This window comes from Mustela nigripes, chromosome 3 (genome assembly GCF_022355385.1).
Source record: "Mustela nigripes isolate SB6536 chromosome 3, MUSNIG.SB6536, whole genome shotgun sequence".
Taxonomy (NCBI): Eukaryota; Metazoa; Chordata; class Mammalia; order Carnivora; family Mustelidae; genus Mustela; species Mustela nigripes.
In genome coordinates this window covers 132,413,735-132,438,295 of record NC_081559.1, presented here as the reverse complement: position 1 = coordinate 132,438,295, position 24,561 = coordinate 132,413,735, and the positions used below count along the sequence as shown (strand labels likewise).

Genomic DNA, 24,561 nt, shown 5'->3' with positions numbered 1-24,561 from the left:
TGGGTGAATCATCATTGATATGCATGCTCATTAGAAGCCAGATTATTTTAATTGTTTTAATAGAAAACAGCTTAATCAATATCATAAATACAATTTTATAAAAATGCAAAAAAGCTGACATAATATCTGTGGAGTAAATAGGAAGACAGGGCCAAAGACTTTGAAAAATTTATTCAAAACCGCACAATATCAGTAAAGCAAACTACACTTAAAACTTACCGATACATATTTTAAGCACAAAGCTCTGGTTTAAGAAACACAGAAACAGTTGCAGGAAACACTGAGGGATCAGCTGATGGAGGAGAATGGCAGTTGTACAATACATTTCATCTTCACCGTTGTGGTTTTTCTGACGCTGAGATCTGCAGCCATGCTAAAGCCACCGAGCAGACAGAGAGCGGGCTTGAACCTAGGTTGGGAAGGTTCAAGAGGACAGTGAAACAGAGGAAGAGAGGCCAAGTGGGGGCCAAGCTATTTACACTTGCTAAGGTAAGGAGGAGGTAACAGGCAGGAAGATGAGGCCAAAGGCATGGGGACAGGTAGAGAAAGATGTTAACAAAAACTTCCTACACATGCTTACACTATTCATAATATTTTATATTTTAAAGTACGCTGTCATTTTCAAAGCATTTTTAAAAATAGACTTTATTTTTTTAGAACAGTTTTAGGTTCTCAGCAACACTGAGCAGAAAGTAGAGAGATCTCAGATAACCCCTGCCCCCACACATGCACACCCTCCCCAACAAGAGTGGTACTTCCATGGTTATGGATGAACCTACATTGACACATTGTTGTCATTCAAAGTCTGTAATTTACACTAGGGTTCACTCTCATTATTACATATTCCATGGGCTTGGACAAATGTCTAATAACATGTTTTCACCATTATAGTATCATGCAGAAGAGTTTCACTGCCCTGACATTCTCTGGCTCTATTCATCCCTCCCTTCCTCCCAACCCCTGGCATCCACTGATCTTTTTACTATCTCCATAGATTTGCCTTTTCCAGACTGTCATATAGTTGGAATCAAACAGTATATAACATTTTCAGAATGGCTTCATTTAATTAGTGATATACATTAAAGCCTCTCCCCCGTCTTTTCATGGCTTAATATCTCATTTCTTTTTAGCATTAAACAATTTTCTGTTGTATGGGTTACCACAGTTTAGCCATTCACCTACTGAAGGACATCTTGTTTGCTTCCATGTTTTGCCACTTATGAATAAAGCTGTTAGAAGCTCCATGTTCAGATTTTTGTCCGGACAGTTCATTTTAACCTTCATATTCTGAATACAGAACAATTGTTCTAAATCAATTCCTAAGAAGTCAAAAAGAACACATGAAATCAAAGCATTTATCAATATGACTGGTAGAGTTTATCCTTTGAATATCCTTTGAAACAAGACAATATGTTACTATGTTACAAATAAGAAACTCTAAATTGATGATTTCAACAAATGCTTTGAGGAACTGACTCTCTATTTGGTCCTTCCCCCATCTTCTCCCTGCTCCACCCCTTCTCAACTCAGAACAGTTAGCATGATACACTGGATCAACGGATGTGTAACCAGACTGTCTGTGTTGTTTCTGTTCGAATAATGAGCCTCTGACATTTATAAGCAGTATAATTTGGAGCAAGTTACTCAACATCTTCGGGCCTCTTCTTCCTCATCTGTAAAGCAGGAATTTTTAATAGTGTCTACCTCATAGATTAAATGAGTTTATATTCATAAACTCTTAGAATAATTACCTGGCATGTAAGTGTTAAATAAAATGGATAATACGTACATGGATCTCTTGTATGAATGCTGGTCTCCCAGGCCTGTATAGAATTCTGAATTGTGCTGTTGAGTCAAACTCTCAGGTCTGCAATTTGATTTTATCCCACTTACAAGCCAGTAAGTTAGCCTTTACTGTTTCACGGATGTTGAAAGAAGATGTGAGGCATCTCAGTCAGAAAGAAAAAACTGTTTCACCCACAGCACAAGATAAAAAGCATGAATTGTTCATATCAATTCCTCTTGCCCCCAAGTTCCACCAGCGTAACACCAAGGAGCCCAGATAGAGGCCACACATGCAGTGACTTTGGGTTCAGTGGGGGTATGGTGATCTTGGGGAACCCATTGCTTTTCCAGCAAGCAAAAAGCTAAGTCAGTTTCTTTGTCCCAGAGGGAGATGTTACTTTATCTCTCAAGAGTGCTGCTGTAGGGGCTCCTGGGTGGCTCAGTGGGTTAAAGCCTCTATCTTTGGTTCAGGTCATGATCCCAGGGTCCTGGGATTGAGTCCTGCATCGGGCTCTCTGCTCAGCAGGGAGCCTGCTTCCTCCTCTCTCTCTCTCCACCTGCCTCTCTGCCTACTTGTGATCTCTGTCAAGTAAATAAATAAAATTGTAAAAAAGAAAAGAAAAGAAAAAAAAAGATTGCTGCTGTAGGGGCACCTGGCAGGCTCAGTCAGTAGGGCATGCTATTCTTGATGTTGCAGTTACAAGTTTGAGCCCCATCTTGACCATATAGATTACTTTAAAAAAATAAAAATAAAAAATAAGATTGGTTGCTGCAAACATAACCATGAGAAATGGCTTGGGTAAAGAGTGATGTGGTAGAAGGCCTCTAACATGGCCCATAATGGTTCTTGCCTCCTGGTCTTCACTCCTTGGTGTAATCACCTCCAGCAGACTATGGGCTAGATTTATTGACTCATTTCCACCTAATTTAATACAGCACAAATGACAGGATGTTGCTTCTGAGTTGAGGTTATAAAAAGACTGTGGCTCCTATCTTGGGCACCCTTTCATGTTCTCTCTCACTCACTCTGAGGGCAGACAGTTACATTGTAAGCTGCCACACTGAGAGAACTGCACTGCAAGGAAAGGATGTCTTTGGCCAACAGTAAGAACCTGAAGCCTGCCAACAGCTGTGTTGAGTGACCTTGGAAGCAGAATCTCCTTTATTCAAGATTGGGGATGACTGCACCCTGGCCAACCCCTTGACTGTAGCCTTATCAGAGACTCTGAGGCCAAGGGCTCCCAGCTAAGCTATACCCAGATTCCTAGTCAACAGAAACTGTCAAAAAAAAAAAAAAAAAAAAGTATTTGTTGCTTGAAGCCTCGGTGTTTTGGAGTCTTTTGTTATGCAGTGATAGTTATGTAATATGAGCTGTGAGGGCCTTGCACTCTTGGCATATTGGCCAAGACGTGAAGGGGTATGAGAGACCCATAAATAACTATTCTCAAGCAACAGGGTAAAGCTACAAACCAGGAAAATGATGCCTTCTTCCCAGAAGAGGGCTGACACGCTTAGTGTCTAGTATGTAGGGAGAGGCATATGTTGAAACTAGAAACTAGAATTTGGAAGGAAGCCCTAAGCTGGAACTAGCCTGACCAATCTCAGAGCCAGTTTTTGAAGAATTTTGCTTGCTTGAGGACATAGTGCAGGATAGAAAAAAAAGGCTTCTGCTCTGTGCAGGCAGTAGGAAGCTAGGTAGGTTGTGTCAAATACTGAAATGCCTACTCTGCATTCAGTGAACCAGATTATCTGGTTGTATATTATTTTCTGTCCTCATTTGCCTTCTGTTCATCTGAATCCTTTGTAAACTTTGTTTAAATATTTTCCCCAGTCTTACTGGTACCTAGAGGAATTAGGCGTCAAATGCTTGATTAAAGGGGAAACAGTGCCCCCTGGAGACCAGAGTGGCAATGTCCAGAGACCACAAGAAGCAGAAGCTAGGCTAGGCAAGAGAAATGTAAAATTCTTTGTAAATATTAAGAACAGGGATGGGTGCCTGGGTGGCTCAGTGGGCTAAGCCTCTGCCTTCGGCTCAGGTCATGATCTCAGGGTCCTGGGATAAAGTCCTGAAACTGGCTCTCTGCTCGTCAGGGAGCCTTCCTCCTCTCTCTGCCCTTCTCTCTCTGCCTGCCTCTCTGCCTACTTGTGATCTCTGTCAAATAAATAAATAAAATCTTAAAAAAAAAACAAAAAACAAAAAACAGGGACGCCTGGGTGACTCAGTTGATTAAGCATCTGCCTTTGGTTTAGGTCATGATTCCCAGGATCATGGGATCCATCCCCCCATCAGGTTCCTTGTTCAGCAGGAAACATGCTTCTCCCTCTGCCTGCCACTCCCCCTGCTTGTGCTCTCTCTCTCTGATAAATAAATCTTAAAAAAAACACAAAGCATAAATTAATGTCAAGAACATATTCAATTAAATAAAATCTCTTATCTAAAGCTTGTAAGAAATTGGTATGAGCCTTTGTAATGAGGTGTGGTGATGGATGTTAACTAGACTTATTGTGGTGATCATTTCACAATATATATGTTAAATCATTATGTTGTAAACATGAAACTAATATGATGTTATATGTCAATTACAACTCAATTAAGAAACCCATTCAGTCAAAATTTTAAAAAGAAATAAATTGGTATGGAAGATTTCTTAGCATGACAAAGAATTTTTTTTTTTCTCAAAGAGAGTCAATTTTATTCACTACATAATGGAAGGCCAGCAGTATTATTCTTAGGAACATTGGCTTTGTAACAGACAGGACTTCCTTTTATTAACTGTGTGCCCTTGGCTGAGTTGATGAATCTGAGCCTATTTTTTCATCTGTAAAACAAAGATAATGTCTTATTGGATTATAGAGTTAAGTAAGATTATGTGTATTATATCCTTAGTACTTGATAAGCACTCAGTTATTATTATTATTTACTACTACTACTCTACTACATGAATGAAATAAGAGTGTTCCATCTGCTTAATATTCTCCATGCTGGTAATGGAATTTTCTGATAAGAAGAATTTACAGAAGACATAAATTAGAATAGAGGAAGGAAGAATCTATGGTAAATAAAACCCAAGAATATTAATAAAGGTGTGGGGGAAAATATAATCTTTTAAAACTTTCATTCCAATTTATAGAGAGTTCTTACAAATATATAATTAACATCACCAGTCTATTGGATAAGTGGTCAAAGGAGATGATAAAGAGTTTTAACATGTGTTACCTAACAACCTACTTAATGGTTAAGAAATGCCAAGTGAAACAACTTTCAGGCCTACATACCTTTTATTTTTTTTTTGAAGATTTTATTTATTTATTTGACAGAGAGAGAGAGAGATCACAAGTAGGCGGAGAGGCTAGCAGGGATGGGGTGGGGAGCAGGATCCCTGCTGAGCAGAGAGCCCTATTTGGGGCTCAATCCCAGGACCCTGAGACGATGACCTGAGCTGAAGGCAGAGGCTTAACCCACTGAGCCACTCAGGTGCCCCTCACATACCTTTTAAGGTCTCAGATATAAATGAAAAATAAAAAGAATGGGTCTTGGAGAAGACATAGGAAGAAGGCTTTGACCATGGAACACCACACACCTGACTTTGGCACCCACCAGCTATGAGTGCAGATTTTACCCTCTCTCTCTGCACCTAAGTTTCCTTATCTGTTCATATGTTAGCCATAGCATATTATAGATTCATTGTGAGTATTAAATGAGAAAAGTCATGGAAAGCACTGGCTCTCACCAATTGGTCTCATCATTGTCATTGTCATTATCTTCATCATTGTTACTCTGCTGATGTTATTATAGGCAGAATTGGAAAGGGGGCTAGCCCCTCAGGAGATTATCCAGAGCAATATGTACTAAGAGCCATAAAGTTTCATAGACCTTTCAAATCTGTTTTACCCATGTAAAACATGTAAAACAGATGTTTCCCATGTGTGGGAAGAAATTTAAAGGGAAAAAAATTACCTGATTAGAGATGTTTATAGCAATGCTGATTATGACCATCAGAACTTGGGAACAACCTAATACCTGGGATCAATACCAAGAAATAAGGGAGAGTTAAGTAAACAAAGTATAGTAATACAAAATACTAAGTACAAAAGGAATATATAAAAATCATAGTTTTACTATGTATCAGGAAGAGCCAGTTCAAAAATAAAATGGAAAATGACATATTTGTAATAATCACAACAATAAAATACCTAGAAATAAAATTAATAAAAAATATTCAAAACCCATTAAAAATTGTGTTTTACCGAATGACATATAAAGTATTTGTAAATGGAGAGTCATATATGGATAAGAAACCTCAACATTTTAAAAAGTCAATTCTCCCTGTATTGATCTATAAATAAAATATAATTTTTATCAAAATCGCAGTGGAATTTTTTAAATTTAAAAGTTGATTCTCTAGTTTATCTGGAAGAGTAAATATTTCAAAACAGCCAAGAAGGTTTTGAAAAACAACAGTAGCAAAATAAGAGTTGGCTTACAAGACACTGAAAGAACTATAAAACCATGTAATAAACAGGATAGTGTGAGACTGATCAAAAAATGATGACTGGATGAGGTGCCTGGGTGGCTCAGTGGGTTAAAGCCTCTGCCTTCAGCTCAGGTCATGATCCCAGGGTCCTGGGATCAAGCCCTGGCATCGTGCTCTCTGCTTAGCAGGGAGCCTGCTTCCTCCTCTCTCTGTCTCTGCCTGCCTCTCTGCCTACTTGTGATCTCTGTCTGTCGAATAAGTAAATAAAATCTTAAAAAAAAACCACAAAAAACAAACCCTCACTTTGGGCACCTGGGTGGCTCAGTCAGTTAAGTGGCCAGACTCCTGATTTCAGCTCAGGTCACCATGTCAGGGTCCTGGGATCAAGCCCCGCATTGGGCTCCACACTCAGCAGGGAGTCTGCTTGAGGATTCTCTCTTCCTCTCCCTCTGCCCTTCCTCCTGCTTGCTCACACACTCTCTCTCTCCCAAATAAATAAATAAATCTTACTTGTATCTTCCTCCAACACCACCATAACTTTCATATAGCAAAAGAGACCGTAAAGTTAAAAGATGAGTGTCACACAGCAGAACACTTGCAGACTGGGTAATAAAGGGTTGTTATTCATTATATACAAAGGGTTCTTTTAAAATAAGAAAAGGAAAATAAAAAATAAAACACACCAGAAGGCATACACATTGCTGAGAAAATAAGCGTGTGTTCAACCTCACTACTAATTAAACAAGATGGCTCCTTTACCTATCAGCAGCAGTACACCAAGTAGGAATGGCTGGGTGTACAGTCAGCAGGAAGGAGGGCAAGCAGTCAGAAGGTACACTGTTTGTAGAGAATTTTCAAAATAATAAACATATTATCATGCTAAGTCTAAAATACGCCATTGGTAGAATATTCTTCCCCACAGGGGCAGGCTGCTCCCACTGCCTCAAACTTACCAGGCCCCCTATTAGAATAGGAAAAATAGAAAAGATTGCTAGCAACCTGTGTCAGTATATACCCACACACTGTTGGTAGAAGCATACAGCTTTTTTTTTTTTTTTTTTAATGGCAAACTGGAAGGACTTAATCAATGTTTTAAATGTGTGCTTCCTTTGACCCAGTAATTCTACTTTTTGAAATCTGGAGTACTAAAATATCCCTAATGTGTCCAAAGATATGGGTACAAAAAAGATATATGTACAATAAACTTTGTAAAGAGGACAGTTTGGGATACAACCTACATATTAGCCACTAGGGGAGTGGTTAATAATTTATGGTACATAACAGGATTCTCTGGAATGGTTGGGAGATTGGACTAGATAACACCTCAGATCTCTCACAATCTTCCAGTTTTATGACCTTTGATTTTAGGCTTTGGAGAACAGTTCCAAAAAAGAGGCTTCAAAAATAATTAAAGCAATGATATCATTAATGGAATAACCATGCACTTCCTTAAGATCATCATTTAGAAGAGGAAATTAATATTTTAAAACATCTTGGAGCACTTGGGTGGTTCAGTCAGTTAAGCATCCAACTCTTGATCACTGTTCAGGTCATGATTTTGGGGTCATGGGATCAAGCCCCACGTTGGACTCCACACTGCGCATGAAGTTTGCTTACAATTCTCTCTGCACCCCTCCCCACCCCTCTCTCCCTCTTTAAAAAAAAAAAAAAAAAGTCTTACTTTGAGATAATTTTATATTTGGAGGAGTGTAAAGATAGTACAGAGTTCCCATTACTCTTTATCCAGTTTTCCCTATGCCAACACCTTATATAACCATAGTATTGTCAATAATATGTATGCACTATAACCTGTTGAAACAACAAAACCAATAGAACTAGTGATCTAGTTCTATTTACTGCAGATAATAAGACTCTGCTCCATTGGCTACAGAGGCTAATTATAGCGAAGAAATCAAAGTCATCCTTCTCCGAGAGACCAACACTGAGGTGAAGGAAACATGCATTGTTTGGCCACGGCTTTTTCTGTGTATCCTAGAAGTGGAACAAAACCTGGCTTTTTATTAATGCCAGTTCAACTATTTTTAATTTTCTAATTTCTGAAGTGAAAAGGGCTGAGGTTAGCAAACTGAAGCATTATCTTAATTGCTTTTGAAAACATTTGAGAAACTGCTATTTTCAGATTCTGTTAATTTAATAACAGTAGACAAATCACAGTGAGTAAGCAGGTCAAGAACCTGAGAATACTGAGTGATAAAATTAAAACATTAAGCACAAGCACTCTTATTTAACAGCTTGCATGTGCTTGCCAAGTGTGGTGAGTGTTTATGGTTCACCAACTGTGTTGTATGCCAGACACTTCAAAGAACATTCCAGAGAGATGGTCTGACTTACTGGAAGTTTAAAGGCTCAAACCCCATATTTTATCTTGTTTTTTAAAAAACAGTTTTTATTATAAAATAGTTAGACATTTTACAGGATTAATCCAGTTTCTACAAGCCAACAACATAAATTTTAAAAAGGAAAAAAAGAAGAAAAAAGGAGAAAAAAAAGAAAAAGCAGTAACGTGGATTAAGAGACTTAAAAGATCTAACAACCAAGTGCGTTGCGCAGGTCTTATTTAGATTCTGATTTGAACAAACCAACTATGAAACGACATTTTTGAGACATTAAAGAAATTTGGTTATGAAATTGGCATTAGATGTTAGCAATAAATTGTTAATTTTGTGACTATGGCTTTGTGGTATGTAAGAAAATGTTCATATTTTGGAGATGGATCCTTAATATGAAGGGACAAAATTATATATTTGGGATTTGCTTTTAAATAATTCTACAAAGGAAGAAAAAAAAGTGACAGATGAAGTAAATGTCAGCAAACTTGACAATCATTGAGTAAGTAATTTCCAAGGTAATGGGAATTAATTGTATATATTTTTAAAGATTTTATTTATTTATTTGACAGAGAGAGAGATCACAAGTAGGCAGAGAGGCAGGCAGAGAGAGAGGGGGAAGCAGGCTCCCCGCTGAGCAGAGAGCCCCATGTGGGGCTCGATCCCAGGACCTTGAGATCATGAATTGAGCCGAAGGCAGAGGCTTTAACCCACTGAGCCACCCAGGCGTCCCTTAATTGTACATTTTAAATGAAAGTTAAATTTTTCAAAATAAAAAGTTCTCACAAAACACCTACAAAATTAAATTGGAGGTAGAGTTGTGGTTATAACTCTATCTTCCAGTCCTATAAACAGTCTATGATGGTCACCACAAACTGTACAAAGGATCCTTTACAAATGAAGTTAAAGTCTGTTTCACTTGCTGTTGTGGTTTCAGTAAACTCTCTGAGAAGAGGGAGACATACTCTGAGCTCACCAAAAGCCCCATTTGCAAGAGTTGCTATGAATGGTATCCCTGCTTCCATTCTTGATCTTACGCAGTCATTCTCCACCTTCTAGCTAGAGTTATATTTAAAACCATAAATGTGGTCACCTCCTTCTCTGCTTAACACCTTTCAATGCATTCCAGTTCCTGGGATAAAATCAAAAGCTCTGATATGGCTCATACAGCCCTCCGTGAACTAGCTGACGCCTCTCCTGCGGGCTCTCCACTACTCACTAGGATCCAGCCCTGCTGGCTTTTTTCAGCCCTTCAGCTGCCATGTTCAGTTCTGGCCATGACCTTCTCAGAGCTGGTCACTCCTCTTGGAACGTCCTTCCACAAAACATCACAGGACATGCCCCCGCCCACTATTTTCTTCCTTAGAGAAACAGTTCTTTTCTCTTCTAGCAATTTTCAGAGCTTACTTGGTTTTATTTATTTCATGTCTGTTTTCCCACTCTCCATGCGTATTTTGTTTATTGTAATATAGTCAACAATATCCGATTTTTAATGAATCAGTTAAGGGACATTTCTTCCCCAATTCCAGTCCCATAAATATCATCGAAATGTTGAAATTTAGTTTTGAAATATTGGAGAGGGCATTTGGAGAATATTATCCCCCAAATTGGCTTAAACTTCAGAAGAATTATGGTTGAGGGATGGCGGGGGAGGGAGAGGGGTGAGATGGTGCAACTCATGGTGGGGGCATTTGGGAAGAGAAATATCAGGGTGTAGCAAATGATGATTAGGCTGCAGAGCAAAAGCTTACAAAAAGAGATGTCACCACCACTCTGATTCTCTAAGTGTTTGGATTCATAAACTTCCATTTCCCCATGATGCCTTTTCCCTTCAGTCAGTGCCCTGACTTCCATCCTAGTTCTCCGCTGTGCAATGAAACACTAACAGGAGGGATTAGCGGTGGAATGCTGACAACTGACCAGAATCGCTCACTTCTAAGCCAGCAAGCAAAGGCTGGCAGAATATATGCAAGAATATACAGATCCATGATCATAGGGAGATTTTAGCAAACTTCTTTGAAAGTTGAGGGATCAGGTATACAAAATTTGAACAAGACGCTTAACAAATTTTTAGCCAGTGGATTTATATATAACTGTATACTGTCTTAAAAATTTAACACCACACACTGCTTATGATGTGTGAGGCACTGTTGCAAATGGTTTATAACTACTGGCTCATTTATTTTTTTTTTTTAAGATTTTACTTATTTATTTGAGAGAGACAGAGAGAGTGAGTGAGAAAGAGAGCACAAGCCAGGGGGAGAGGCAGAGGGAGAAGCAGACCCCCCACTGAGCAAGGGGCCTGCCGTGGGGCTCAACTCCAGAACCCTGAGATCTCAGAACCCTAAGATCCTAATCTGAGCTCGGCAGCCCCTTAACTGATTGAGCCACGCAGGCACCCCACTATTGGCTCATTTATTTTTTTTAAATTTTTTAAATTTTTTAAGATTTTAACTTATTTATTTGACAGACAGAGATCACAAGGAGGCTGAAAGAGAAAGGAGGAAGCAGGCTCCTTGCTGAGCAGAGAGCCTGATGTGGGGCTCGATCCCAGGACCCTGCGATCATGACCTGAGCCAAAGGCAGAGGCTTTAACCCACTGAGCCACCTAGGTGCCCCTTGGCTCATTTAAAGAGTACATATTCTTTCTCAGGTTATAAGGAAAAGTCGTAAAAGTGATCATGTACTGGGTCCCAAAGCAAGTCTCAACGAATAATGAACGTTCAGTATCTGCAGATCTAATCATATGTAGTAAAGGGACAAAAACATGTAACACAGCAGGTTTCAGGGAGAGAAGGGAGTGAGTGGGTGAAGCAAAGAAGTAATAGTTTTACGTAATATGTTTTATTTGAGATGAAGGAAGGAAGGAATGAAAGAACAAAGGAATGAAGTGGGAAGAAGGGAGAACTATATGGTCCAAAAACATAATCTGCATATGTAATTTAGAGAGCTAAGGATGAGCAAGTGGGTAAAATATTGACACTTGGGAAACTGTGAAAGGTGTGTGGAAACTCTAATATTTTTTCAATTTTTCTAAAAGTCTGAAATTATGTTATAGTTTCAAAGAAGGTGATAACAATTACTCATCTCAAAGGATGGGTAAATAAATATCACAGTATCTTTTTTACCTTTTAAGCATTTAAAAATTAAGATAGAAAAAGAAAATTTAAATCAAGCAAAACAAGTTGTCTGTAAGAGGAACCCCAGGTGTCAGAAGAGATGAGGCTGTGGTTCACCCACAGAAGACTGCCTTTGAGTTAACGGAAACAAGAGCTCTCAGGGGGTCTGCAAGTAGAGGGGGCCGTGGGCTTGGTGCCCACTGTCCCCCGGAGTCGCTGGCCCTGTGCAGGGAACAACCTGCCCAACTCTTCCGCCCTGACTGCGTATCTCATTGATCGACATTTGGCAGTTTTTCTTTCTGACAGGATAAATGGATTAATCAACATTAGGACACACCTAAAATTGTTTACCCATTAGTCCACTCCCGTGCATGTACGCCAGTGTTGCCAAGTTCCTATTTATAGGATGCTCACTGTAAACTAAGCACTGCACAGGGATATAGTAGTAAGGTATAAAAATAAATACAACATGTGGCCAAATGCTCACCCTGAACCCACAGTCTGACAGAGAAAGGCAAGGCATGAGTGCCCAGGGTAATTCTTTATACTTTGTGCCAGAGGTTAGACTTTCATTTTGCTGCCTCATTTCATGTCCATACCAATTCTGTGAAATGGATTTTCATTATTCTTATTTTATACATGACGATTCGCAGAGTTTTTTTTTTTTTTTAAGATTTTATTTATTTATTTGAGAGAGAGCAAGTACAAGCAAAGGGAGGAGCAGAGGGAGAGGAGGAAGCAGGCTCCCTGCTGAGCAAGAAGCCTGATGGGGGGCTCGATCCCAGGACCCTGGGATCATGACCCAAGCCAAAGGCAGATGCTTAACTGACCCAGCCACCCAGGTGCCCCAAGCCCAGAGAAGATATTAAGTAACCCACAAGAACACAAGTACCAGGTGACAAAGTTTAGGCCTGTCCAATTCCAAAGTCCATGCTCTTTCCACATCACCATGTTTATAAAAGTCACAGAAACATAAATACTGTAAAATTTCACTTACTCCACACTCTTAGGGATGAGTCATGCTGGACAGATGAGTAAGTAAAAGGCCGTTCTCTAGGCAACATTATTCAAAAGCTTCTAAGGTTAGAGCAGAGAACACTCCAGAAGCCTCTGGGAAGAGGATTTTTTTTCTTTCTTTCTTTCTTCTTTCTTTCTTTCTTTCTTTCTTTCTTTCTTTCTTTCTTTCTTTCTTTCCCTTTCTCTTTCTTTCTTTCTTCCTTTTCTTTCTTTCCTTCCTTTCTTTTCCTTTCCTTCCTTCTTTCTTTCTTATATTTTAGTTACTTACTTGAGAGATAGACAGTGACAGAGATAGAACCAACATAAGCAGGGAGGAGAAGGAGAAGCAGGCTCCATGCTGAGCATGGAGCCCAACTAGGGGCAGATGCTTAATGAACTGAGCCACCCAGGCACCTCGAGGATTTTCTTCCCTGGATTCTTTTCCCTCTTAGGCTTCTGGCATTTGAAGCCTAGGATACCTGGTGTCTGACATGTTCTACCTGAAAGCTCCAGAAGGTGCCCAAAGATTCCCTTTTCCTTTTTATTCCCTCAAAATACAAACTGAGACAGGCTGGTTGTTCAGAAATAATTTTGGTACCTACAAAGGGAGAAGAAAACAAGAAATATTTACAGCAAATACAGCCAGCATAAAAGCAGTTGGATTTTCAAAGCAGTTTTCTGATACCCACAGATTGGATTAGAAACCCACTCAGTCCTGAATGGTGGAACACTGCCTCTTGGCCCCAAAGGGTGGTATGACTCTGCAGGCCTGTTTCTCATCTCATTCCTCCACATTTTTCTACCTTCTAGTCAGGCAGCTTTTGGTATTTGTATTGTCCTTAGTCCTAGAAACGGGCCTAATAATATATTCTATTTCTTCCATATAGAACCACCCTTAATTTTAGGTTCCTCATCTTTATAAAAAGGGAATAAAAGGAGGATCAAATGGAGAGATCATGCAGGCATATGGTACACAGTAAGCACTCATGAGTTATTTCTCTTCTCTTCCTTATCTCTGCACACATGCATCATACCATCATCATTGTCGACAACCATTGTAGCTAATGGTTGAACATTTATTGTGTCCCAGGCACTGTCCTAAGCACTTTACGTGCGCCAATTGGTTTAATCCTCACCACGATCTTACGAGGAAGGTTCAATGAGCACCTTCATTTAATGAAGACACTGATGCACAAAGAAGACAAGCAAGCTGCTCAAATTCAAAAGCTGGGACTCAGTCTAACCAACTGAGCTTCAGAACCAGCACTTCTAACCAACATGCTATACATGTAAGGGACTCTCCTGTGTTCAAAGTTAGCCTTCTAGACCTTCACAGATCCTTCTCACTTTGCCTAAAGCTGACACCAGAGCAAGAAGAGACAGAACAGAACTGAGGGAACATAAAAAAGAGCCTGTGAGTATATCCAATGATATATATAATTTGTGATTAAAGGTACAGCTACTTTATAATATTCAGTACTGTTTGAATTCTTAAAGCAGGCATTTAAAACTTCAAAAATCAACTTAAAAAACATGTGTAAAAGTAAATTCATTTTGGGCAAAAAAAATGACTAAGCATAACTAACTTAGGAGAGGGATTTCACATAGGAGGGAGTTTTTTTGCTTGTTTATTTAAATGTCAGTTAAACTACATTAAAACAATAGCTTATCGTCAGGGGCACCTGGTTGGCTCAGTTGGGAAAGTGGGAGGCTCTTGATATTGGGCTTGTAAGTTTGAACCCCATGTTGGGTAGAGTCCCATTAAAAATGGGACTATTTTCATTTGGGGTACCTGGCTAGCTCAGTTGGTAGAGAGCATGAGACTCTTGCTTGATCTCAGGGTCAGGAGTTCAAATCCTAAATTAGATGTGGAACCTACTTAAAAAAAAAAATAATTGTTTGTAAAACAATAGCTTATCAGTAAATAGTGAATATTTTCCCATATCATTAGGACAGTGATTAAGAACAAGGGTAAAGAGCAGACATGGGTTGAATTCCAGCAACACTATTTCACTAGCTATTTCAAGTTCTATGTTTTCTCTTCTATGAATGGGAATAATGATACCTATCATCCAGGGATATTGTTAGGCTTAAGACAATACAATCAAGGTGACTAGTACAGTGCCAGATTCATCACAAGCACTCAATAAGGTATTTTTCTTTTTTATGACATCACTGTAATGGCTAGAGTATCCCAGCTCATGGCTGTGCCAGGATTCATTTAACCAGTCCTGCATTGTTAAAATTTGGAACATTTTCAATACTATCAGTAATATAAACAACAGCAAATATTTCCCATACATTTCTAGCTATTTATTTAGGGTTAAATCTTATAAGTGATTTGTATGTCAAAGAGTATCAACATTGTAAACTTGTAACATACCGGTATATGGTTTTACCAAGTTAATCTTCTAAATATTGAAGGGATTTGGTCAACTCTTAACCAATAACAGACATTTTAAAGAAATATGCTAATTTTATGGGTCTCCCAAAATCTCATGTTATTGTATTTATTAAATGTTTCAATTTCTTCTTCTGTCACATTAAAAAGGTCTGAGGCTCCATAAATTAATTAAAGTATGAGACTGGCAGAAAAACAGAAAAATAATTGGGATAAATAAACATTTTAATGTAGCAAATTACAGAAGGGCATTTCAAGCCATTTATGAGGGGATGAGTTTTTCCAGTGGTGTTCAAAGTACATCTTGTGGGGAGGTGGGAATGAGGGTAAGGGCTGCTGGCAAATTGAAGTAACTCTCATTAGTTTACATTTCAGCCATAATGGTCTGTTTTACATTGTGAACTTATTGGTAAGTTGATCTGAAGTGTTATGGACCTAAAAATAAAACCAAAAACATATTTGTGCAAGGTTTTGGGGCAACTGGTATTTTGTGATATAAAATAGAGATAAATAAATGGAATCTCTCTCTTACATCCTGTGTAAAAATACATGTCAGCTAGATGAAAACATTAAATGGAAAAAAGCCTCCATGAACTACCAGAAAATATGGACAAGTATTAACCCCCCTTGAAGCATACTGATAAAAGCAGAGATCATGATGAGAGGCACCATTTCTGTGTGTTACTTTTTCCTAAAATACATGCCTCTGACACAGACTGAAAATGTTTTTGTGGGTATGCGGGTGTGGAAGTGCTACACGTCAATAATAATGCCAAGGGTGGCTTAGCGTATTAACATCCCTGTTATCTCTATGAGCAGTCCCAGATCACCCCCAAAATATAAGGGTAAATAAAGTAATGTGCAAAATGAAAGATGTAACTCATCCTAGTATGTTATGCTGCAAGCCGACTCTTGCCACTAAGCCCTTCTCTCCCCAGACGTTCTAGAAGCATCACTACTTGTCTTCTGGAGTCAGAGTGTCATATCAGCATAGAAAGGCTCTGAGAAGTTCTTAGTGGAAAAAGAAGAAAACTAACTTCATTTACTTATTATTTCAAAGTTACTTGACTATACCCCTCCCTTCAATATGATACCTATTAATATCTGTAGAATTTGTGGAGCACACTAGTAAGGTCAGGCTGAAAATTAGTATTTGAAGGAGAAAATGCTCAGCAAGAGGTGTTACTATGAAAGACATATGTCCATTTACTGCTATTTGACCAATGCCCAAATTGAGACCCTCTCCAATGTTGTGGTTTATTGACACCTAGTGCTGATGCTTTAATTTAGTACATACATAATTTCCAATACTTTCCTGCCCACCGAAATAGAAATGTTGCATACTGCATTTATATTCTTGTACATAATTATAATGCATTTTTATCTTGGAATATTATGAAAGGATTTATGTAAATGACCCAAAGGGCTAAGAAAGTATGCTGCCTTGTACTTTTGTCCTTCTCTCACCTATTAAAATGTCTTATGAGACTCTATGTACAAAAAAATGTGTCAAGTAATACTTTTTCTGACTCTATGTCATATCCATGAAGGGAATCGAATTAGACTGTGTTTAGGGGACAGCGCTAGAAGGTTCAGATGGAGAGATCAGGACATTGTACAAAAACTCGAGATTGTAATGGGAATGAAGACAGTTTCTTTCAGTAAACTCTTGAACCTATCTTCTTTTATACCAAAAGTACCCTTTGGGTTTTAAATAAAGGGAAAGAAAAAGATGAAAGAAGGAACAGTAATATAACTGCAGTGATAAGCACTCTCCTGCCCCAAGGACAGTGGTTATTTCATCCAACCATTTAAAATTAGTGTTAATTTGAATTGTGAACTGTTGGGCTTATGAGCATTAAGATGCAACTTCTGATCTATAATAAATGTGTCTATGTTTACTTCATTAATGTCAATGCAATAATACCTGTTTGCACAGGTACAGTTTGAACATTAATACAGTGCATATAATACATTGTATTAATAACTCCCAGGTTTTCTGCAGCTAGTTTGAGATCAGATCACATATTTCAATAAAAACTTTAGTGCTACAAAATCCTGGAATGTCAATTTTAATTATCACCCAGTTAACTATAAAGTAGTCATTTATTGTAAGATAGGGTTAGCATTTGTGAGTATCTGACTTCTTTTTAATTTTTTTATTTTTTAATTAACATATAATGTATTATTAGTCCCAGGGGTACAGGTCTGTGAATCACCAGGTTTAAAACACACTTCATAGCACATACCTTCCCCAATGTCCATAACCCTACCACCCTCTCCCTACCCGTCTCCCCCCCACAACACTCTGTTTTGTGAGATTAAGAGTTTCTTATGGTTTGTCTCCCTCCGGATCCCATCTTGTTTCATTTATTCTTTTCCTAACTCCCAAGCCCCCCACATTGCCTCTCAACTTCCTCATATGAGGGAGATCATATGATAATTTTGACTGACTGACTTACTGACTTTTTTTTTTTTTTTTAAAGTAAGTTCTATGCCCAACGTGGGGCTTGAATTCAGGACCCTAAGATCAAGAGTTACATGTTCTGGGGCACCTGGGTGGCTCAGTGAGTTAAAGCCTCTGCCTTTAGCTCAGGTCATGATCCCAGGGTCCTGGGATCAAGCCCACATCCAGCTTTCTGCTCAGTAGGGAGTCCGCTTCCTCCTCTCTCTCTGACTGCCTCTCTGCCTACTTGTGACCTCTCTCTCTTTGTCAAATAAATAAATAAAATCTTTTTTTTTTTTTTTTTTTTAAAGAGTTAACATGTTCTACCAACTAAACCAGTCAGGCGCCTCACCCCTTGTTAAGCATGACATCTTAATTTAATAGTCTCTAATCTGATTAATGCTGGCAACCACAAAACAATTCCTGTGTATTTACTAGTAATTCCTGTGTATTTACTTACAGCTACTAAGTTATTCTGAATGAGTGTGTATGTTTGTGTCCACATGCATGTATGCTTTGTGCAATTTGTTTCTAACTGGAATGTAGCACTGGCAGTTGGAGTGTTGGCTCTTTTGAGTTTGGCTTGTCTAGGCTACTGTGTGACATGTGATGACCCAACTCTATCAAAATAACCATGAAATCTTTAATCATTTTGTCATGATGTCCTTTGGTTTTCACCTGGTACAAAATCCTAAACTCTACATGAACTCAGGCATTCAAAACTCATGTTGTAAGGTGCTCATTTGAGAATTCATAAATACCATTTTAGATTAGTACCAGAATGCCAACACAGGATTTTAAAACATTTTTTGGAGAATTGTGGATTTTCTATGAAGGTGTATGCTTGGATCTGTCTCAGAAACACTGCCATGGATGATAGCCATTCATTCACTCAGCAATATTTGTTGAGGCTACTGTGTGCCTGGCACAGGGAATCTAACAATCAACAAACTGCCTGCCCTTATGAACAGCCTTACAGTCTAATGGGCAAGGAGGACAATAGACAAGTAATTATATAATTTCAGATACTGATTAGTGTTGTAAAGAAAGTGAGCAGGATAAGGACATGGAGGGTTGAAAGGACAGAGGTGTTATTTTCAAGAGGATGGTAGGAGTGGCATCTTGCTGGGGATAACATTTGAGCAGACACTGAAATGATTACCTGGAGAAAGTTTTCCAATCTGAAGAAAAGCAAGTGCAAAGGCCTTGAGACAGGAATGCGCTTGGAGTGTTTGAGGACCAACAAGGTCAGTGTGACAGAAGCATGAGCCAAGGAAATAATGTCTGAAGTAGCCAGGGCCAGACCACCCAGGGTCCTGTAATGTAGTAAAGACTTCGCTGGTTCTTAGGGGAAAAAATGGGATTGCAGAAGGCATGCTTTAAATAGACTAGAGGTGGAATATCTATCTCTGGCACTCAGGAACTCAACTCTTTTTTTTTTCTTTTACTCTCCCCATTTTTTAAAGTATTTATTTGAGAGAGAGAGAGAGAGAGAGAATGGCGGGGGCAGAAGGGAGGGAGAAGCAGAAGGGACAGAGGGAGGGAGAGAGACTCTCAGGCAGACTCTGAGCTGAGCACAGAGCCCGATGTGGGTCTGGATCCCAGGACCCTGAGATCATGACCTAAGCCAGAACCAAAAGTTAAATGCTTAGCTGACTGTGCCATCCAGGTGCCCCCTTTTTCCTTTTTAAAACTGACTTTACTGAGGTATAATTCACACACACAAATGCACCCTTTTTAAGAGTTCAGTTGGATGAGTTTTGGCAAATGTAAACATCCATGTCATCACCATAATCAAGATGAAGAATATTTCCATCATCCTAAAAAGTTCCCTTGTTCCCTTTTATAGTCAGTCCCCATTCCTTGACCCCCACGAGAGTGAGGAACTCACTGGAATTTGGGGAATCACTATTTTTAATGTAGAATTAATAGCTGTAAGTACTTAGATTTGTCCTGCGAACAGAGAGCCACAGCCACATGTGGCTACTTAAGTTTAATTAAAATTAAATAAAGTTAGGGGCATCTGGGTGTCTCAGTGGGTTAAGCCTCTGCCTTCAGCTCAGGCCATGATCTCAGAGTCCTGGGATCGAGCCCCGCATCAGGCTCTCTGCTCAGCAGGGAGCCTGGTTTCCCCCTCTCTCTCTGCCTGCCTGTCTGTCTACTTGTGATCTCTGTCAAATAAATAAATAAAAGCTTTTTAAAAATTAAATGAAGTTTGTTAACTGATTTGTTAATCAGTTCCTAAGTTGCACTAGCCACATTTCAAGTACCTAATAGCCACATGTGGCTAGTGGTTGCCATATTGGACAGGACAGACATAGGACTTTTCCATCACTGCAAATAGTTCCGTTTGGCAATGTAGAGATGTAACCATGTAGAATTTGACCTTTAACATATGAATGTAGGCTCAGCAGCCTACCTTAACTGACTGAGCCACCCAGGCACCCCTCTCTGCAACTCTTGTTCACAAAGTCCTCCTTCTGCCCTTTAAAATACCTTTTTCATGAGCCTTTTGAGAATTGCTCCTCTCTGTCCCCAGTTGCTGTCTGATACAGAAAACGCAAATGCTTTCTGGAGCCAGGCAAGTAATGTCTCAAGGGGACCTGGTATATGATGTTAGAGTAAAGTGCTGGCCACTGTGCAAAGATGTTCACATTAAAAAAAAAAAAAAAAAAAGTTAAACTGCTACTGGCCAAACAAAAACACATGTAAGCCAAGTTTGGCCACTGCCACCAGTCTGCACTCACTTCTTGGCTAATTCTCTCTCAAATCACAAAGCAGCTGTGATGCAGTGGAAAGAGTGAGTAAACAAGGAAGAAAACCTTCACTGGAAGCCCAGCTCTGCTACTTGCTAGCTGGGTGGTAATAATGATGATAATAATAATGTTAACCTTCCGGAGTTAAATCCTCTCATCTGTATAATAAAAACAATACTACCTATGTCACAGGATTTTTTTTTCCTTAAAAAGATTTTATTTATTCATTTGACAGAGAGAGAGAGAGAAAGAGAGGGAGAGTGAGCACGAGCAAGCACAAGCAGGGGGAGTGACAGAGGGAGAAGGAGAAGCAGGCTCCCCACTGAGCAGGGAGCCCCACACGGGGTTCCACTGATGCAGGGCTAGATCCCAGAACCCTGGGATCATGACCTGAGCTAAATACAGATACTTAACTGACTAAGTCACCCAGGAACCCCTCATAAGATTGTTTTAAAGATTAAGATAATATTCTTAAAAATACCCACCCTACAATAAGCCATCAATAAAATTTTCATAGCATCTGTGAAATTTATTTTCTTGTATTGTTTTTATCAATTATATATTTTATTCTACCTGTATTAATGAACAATTTGGTTGTGACTATTCTTCTGTTAGACTCTGAGTTCCTTTGGGTCAGGGATGACCTCTGTATCCCTTTGAGCTCCTATAGTACCTATTCCAGTAATTAAGTCCATGTCCACCCTGAGATTCAACAAAAGCTTGTGACTCAAAGTCTGACTGGGAGATAAATCTGGAAGAATTTAGTCAACTCTTAGTACAAATGTATATTTTATATAAGAAAGCATGTGGCTAGGGCACCTGGGTGGTTCAGTTGGTTAAGCATCTGCCTTTGGCTCAGGTTATGCTTCAGGGGTCCTGGGACTGAGCCCAGCATCAAGGATCCTTGCTCAGTGGGCAGACTGTTTCTTCCTCTCCCTGTCCCCCTCCTTCCTCTTGTGCTCTCTCTGTAATAAATAAAATAATAATAAAAAAAAGTATGTGGCTGACTTTTAACAATCCCCAAAGTAATGATTCCTTTCCTTTTCCAATATAAAAGAGAAAAACGATATTCTCTTAAGTGGATGCCTCTTGCTTTTGCCTTTACTAGTTATGCCAACAGCAATACAGGAATTTTAGAAGTGTCCTTCTAGAAATTTATAGGGCTGGTAGGGAAAGGGTTTCGGTTTTAACTACATTTTGGCAATTCAGATAGAGGTGATGCTGAGATAAAGGTGGTAGAAGAGGTATGTATCAGAACAGCTAACAGGTACTCAGTTCATTTCCCCATCTGGAATACTGAGACAAGAACAAGAACTATTAAGAATTTCATAAAGTTCTTGTGAAAGTTATGACATAATTAAGGTCATGGAATTTGGGAAGAAGAGGAAGGAAGCATGTATATCTCACATAAGCAGGTTAGAAGTTTTCTGCACTTTTATGGCTTTGTAAGAAACAGCATGTCATATTTTGTCCTAACAAAATTTTCTTACTTTACAGGTACCCATGCCTTCTAAATGCCTATAAAAGATTAATTCACATATTGAACTTAGTATGGTTAGTATCATTGCCCCTTGGGATGCCTGGGTGGCTTGATTGGTTAAGTGTCTGCCTTCACTTTGGGTCATGATCCCGGGGTCCTGGGATCAAGTCCCACGTCCTGCTCCTTGCTCGGCGGGGAGCCTGCTTCTACCTTTGCCTGCTGCTCCCCCTACTTGTTCTCTCTCTTTCTGACAAATAAATAAAACTATTAAAAAATTAAACTATTAAAAAAAACTATAAAAATAAAACTATTAAACTAATAAAAAAAACTATTGTCCCTTTATCTGAGAGCTTTCTTCTTTCTGAACTTCGCATCTACAGACTTGTTAAATAAGTGATTTGTAGGTTAAATGACCTGATTTAACTCCAGAATTGATTGAAAACTCTCCCCTTCCCCCTACTGTGCTTTATGCCAGGGTATTTTGTTTTTTCCTCTCAAAAGAATCATTCTTAAAACTAGAACTACAGTAACAAAAGAGTTTAAAATGTCAGATTTAATTTGGGAAGAATGTTTCTAACTAATCAAGGTTTCATATGGGGACAATGGATTAGTCAAATGGATAGTGCTTGACAAGCCAGAGCAAGGCCACCCATTTCTTCAGTAGGGTTTTGCCAAGTATGATTCAGAACGACACATTCAGATGCAATTTGAAAAAATCTATTTCACTGGTTAAATGTATTATCAGTACGGAAAATCTGTCTTGATAATGTCAAGACATAAAAGTGCACACTACCATTATCTTTCATTTGCTCTGAAGCTTTCACAATTCAATTCTTTGGATTCTGTATGAGGAGAAAAAAATTTCACTGCAGGTGTAACTTCTCAGTAACAGTAAACAATGATTTCCACTTAATGGGCACATTTAATTTCTCAACTTATAAACAAAAAATCAGTCCCAAGATCACCAAACTGTTGTCAGAATGGAAATAAACAACTTTTCCTGCATGAATTAAGAAAAACTTTATTGAAAATTATCCCCTTTAAATAACATTACCTATCTTGTATGAAGGTAACATCATTTTTTGCATGGACCAGGAAGAACTGGGTGAGAAAAAAACACTTGAAGAATTTCTCTTTTAAACATGTTTCTTTGGAAGAAAACTGTAGACAATAATTAGGGTGAAAGTCAGCACTAATACTCTTTAGGAGTGTCTTACAGATGGTTCATTTCAAAGCATCAAATTCTATTTACTCAAAAAACCTATAAGGTAAACAATTCCCTTGGCGGGGCAGAAGACTCAAATGACCTCATGGACTGCGCTGCTTTATCTGTTTTGTGCCAAATGTTTCAGAAATTCTGAGACAGTTCACTTATCTAAGGTTTCAGAAAGCAAGAATTTCCAGAATAAGTGAAAGGGGCTGACTGTACAATAATAATTAAAACAATACTAGCTTTCAATTAACGTATCAATGTGTTTTGCATGAAGAGGCAGTTTCAAAGCACACAATAAAATAAAGCTGTGCTGCCTTCTTAAGGGTAAACATCTTTACCACTCCTTGAGTCACTAAGAGACTCAGAGGTTTAACAAAAGGTCTGGGCTTAACAGCTCTTTTCTTTTGTAATTAGTGTAAAAAGCACTCTCTACGTCAGATACACTAGTGATTTGACTTTGGACAAGTCAGTCACTTAACTCCTACTCTGTTTGCAACAACTGTAAATGGAGTCAACAATACCTGGTAACATATTACAGGGATGGATATGTGGGAGGATGAGATGATATATGTGAACACATTATGTAAACTATAAAGCAATAGTAATGGGAAATTAGTTATTTTATATAAAACTGGTCTAACCTTTCCTGCCTATATCCCTGTCTGCAAAATGGGTACAGATGTAGATCTGAATGCCTAACAGTCACTGGCTGTGTGAACCAGAGGAAGTCATTCCCTTTCCGGACGTGGATTCTAACAAGGTTATTACGAAGATCATATTATATCGTGTATGTAAAGGCTGCGACAGGACTATACTAGAACTTAGTAAATGATAGCTGTTATAACTCTCTGAGGAGAGTGCCGTAAGTAGCAAATTATATCGAATTAAAAGGCTTTGTATGTATATACGACTCTATACGCATCCAAGGTATTGTTATTTGTACTGTAAACTTTAAAGATGTACACGGAACTGAGAAACAAATGACGCCTCAGTGACCCTCAGGTGAGAGGGGGAAAAAGGACAGAAAGGGGGGACTTAGGACCTCAGTGGTTTGGAATAGGAGCAGGAGTGAGAACAGAGAAGTGTGGCAGAAAAAAAAAAAAAAAAAGACCTTAAGACATACTCTGAGAATTTATTGTCTTCCCCCTTTTTTCTTTTACGACCTCCAATCTAGATTAGATCATTTCATTCAATTTACCAGCCCGCCATATCGCTGGACATTTATGTACTGTACCTTCTTTACTGAGAGCCTTTCATTCCCCTCCCCTTCTATGAGTCGAGAACTTCAGACCCTCCGCTTCCGACACCCATTCCCTTTAATTCTGTTTTTACCAAGCTTCCCCGTATCCTCTTCTCCGCCGACGGGGGAAGTGAGGCTGAACGCACCGCAGGGCATCCTAGGAAATGTGGTCTCTCATTCTCTTTTGCTGGCGCCCCAGAAGTGGAAAGTCGACAAAGGCGATCCAGTTAAAACTACAACTCCCGGCAGCCAACATGAGTGACACTCTTCCTTTCTGCCCCCCTTCCTACTGCCTTCCTCTT

The 24,561-nt window shown here is 39.0% G+C and overlaps 1 long non-coding RNA gene across 2 annotated transcripts; it reads right to left on the bottom strand.

Moving 5' to 3' along the window:
• Window positions 1–155: 155 nt before the first annotated feature.
• On the bottom strand, window positions 156–24,497 carry LOC132013133 (uncharacterized). 2 transcript variants are annotated; one of them, XR_009402891.1, is made up of 3 exons: window positions 24,254–24,497; window positions 1,179–1,319; window positions 156–409 (listed from the first exon to the last, which is right to left on the bottom strand). It is a non-coding gene; the product is annotated as an uncharacterized LOC132013133 (long non-coding RNA). The 2 variants fall into 2 exon arrangements; XR_009402890.1 differs by having other exon boundaries at window positions 1,183–1,319.
• Window positions 24,498–24,561: the final 64 nt, after the last annotated feature.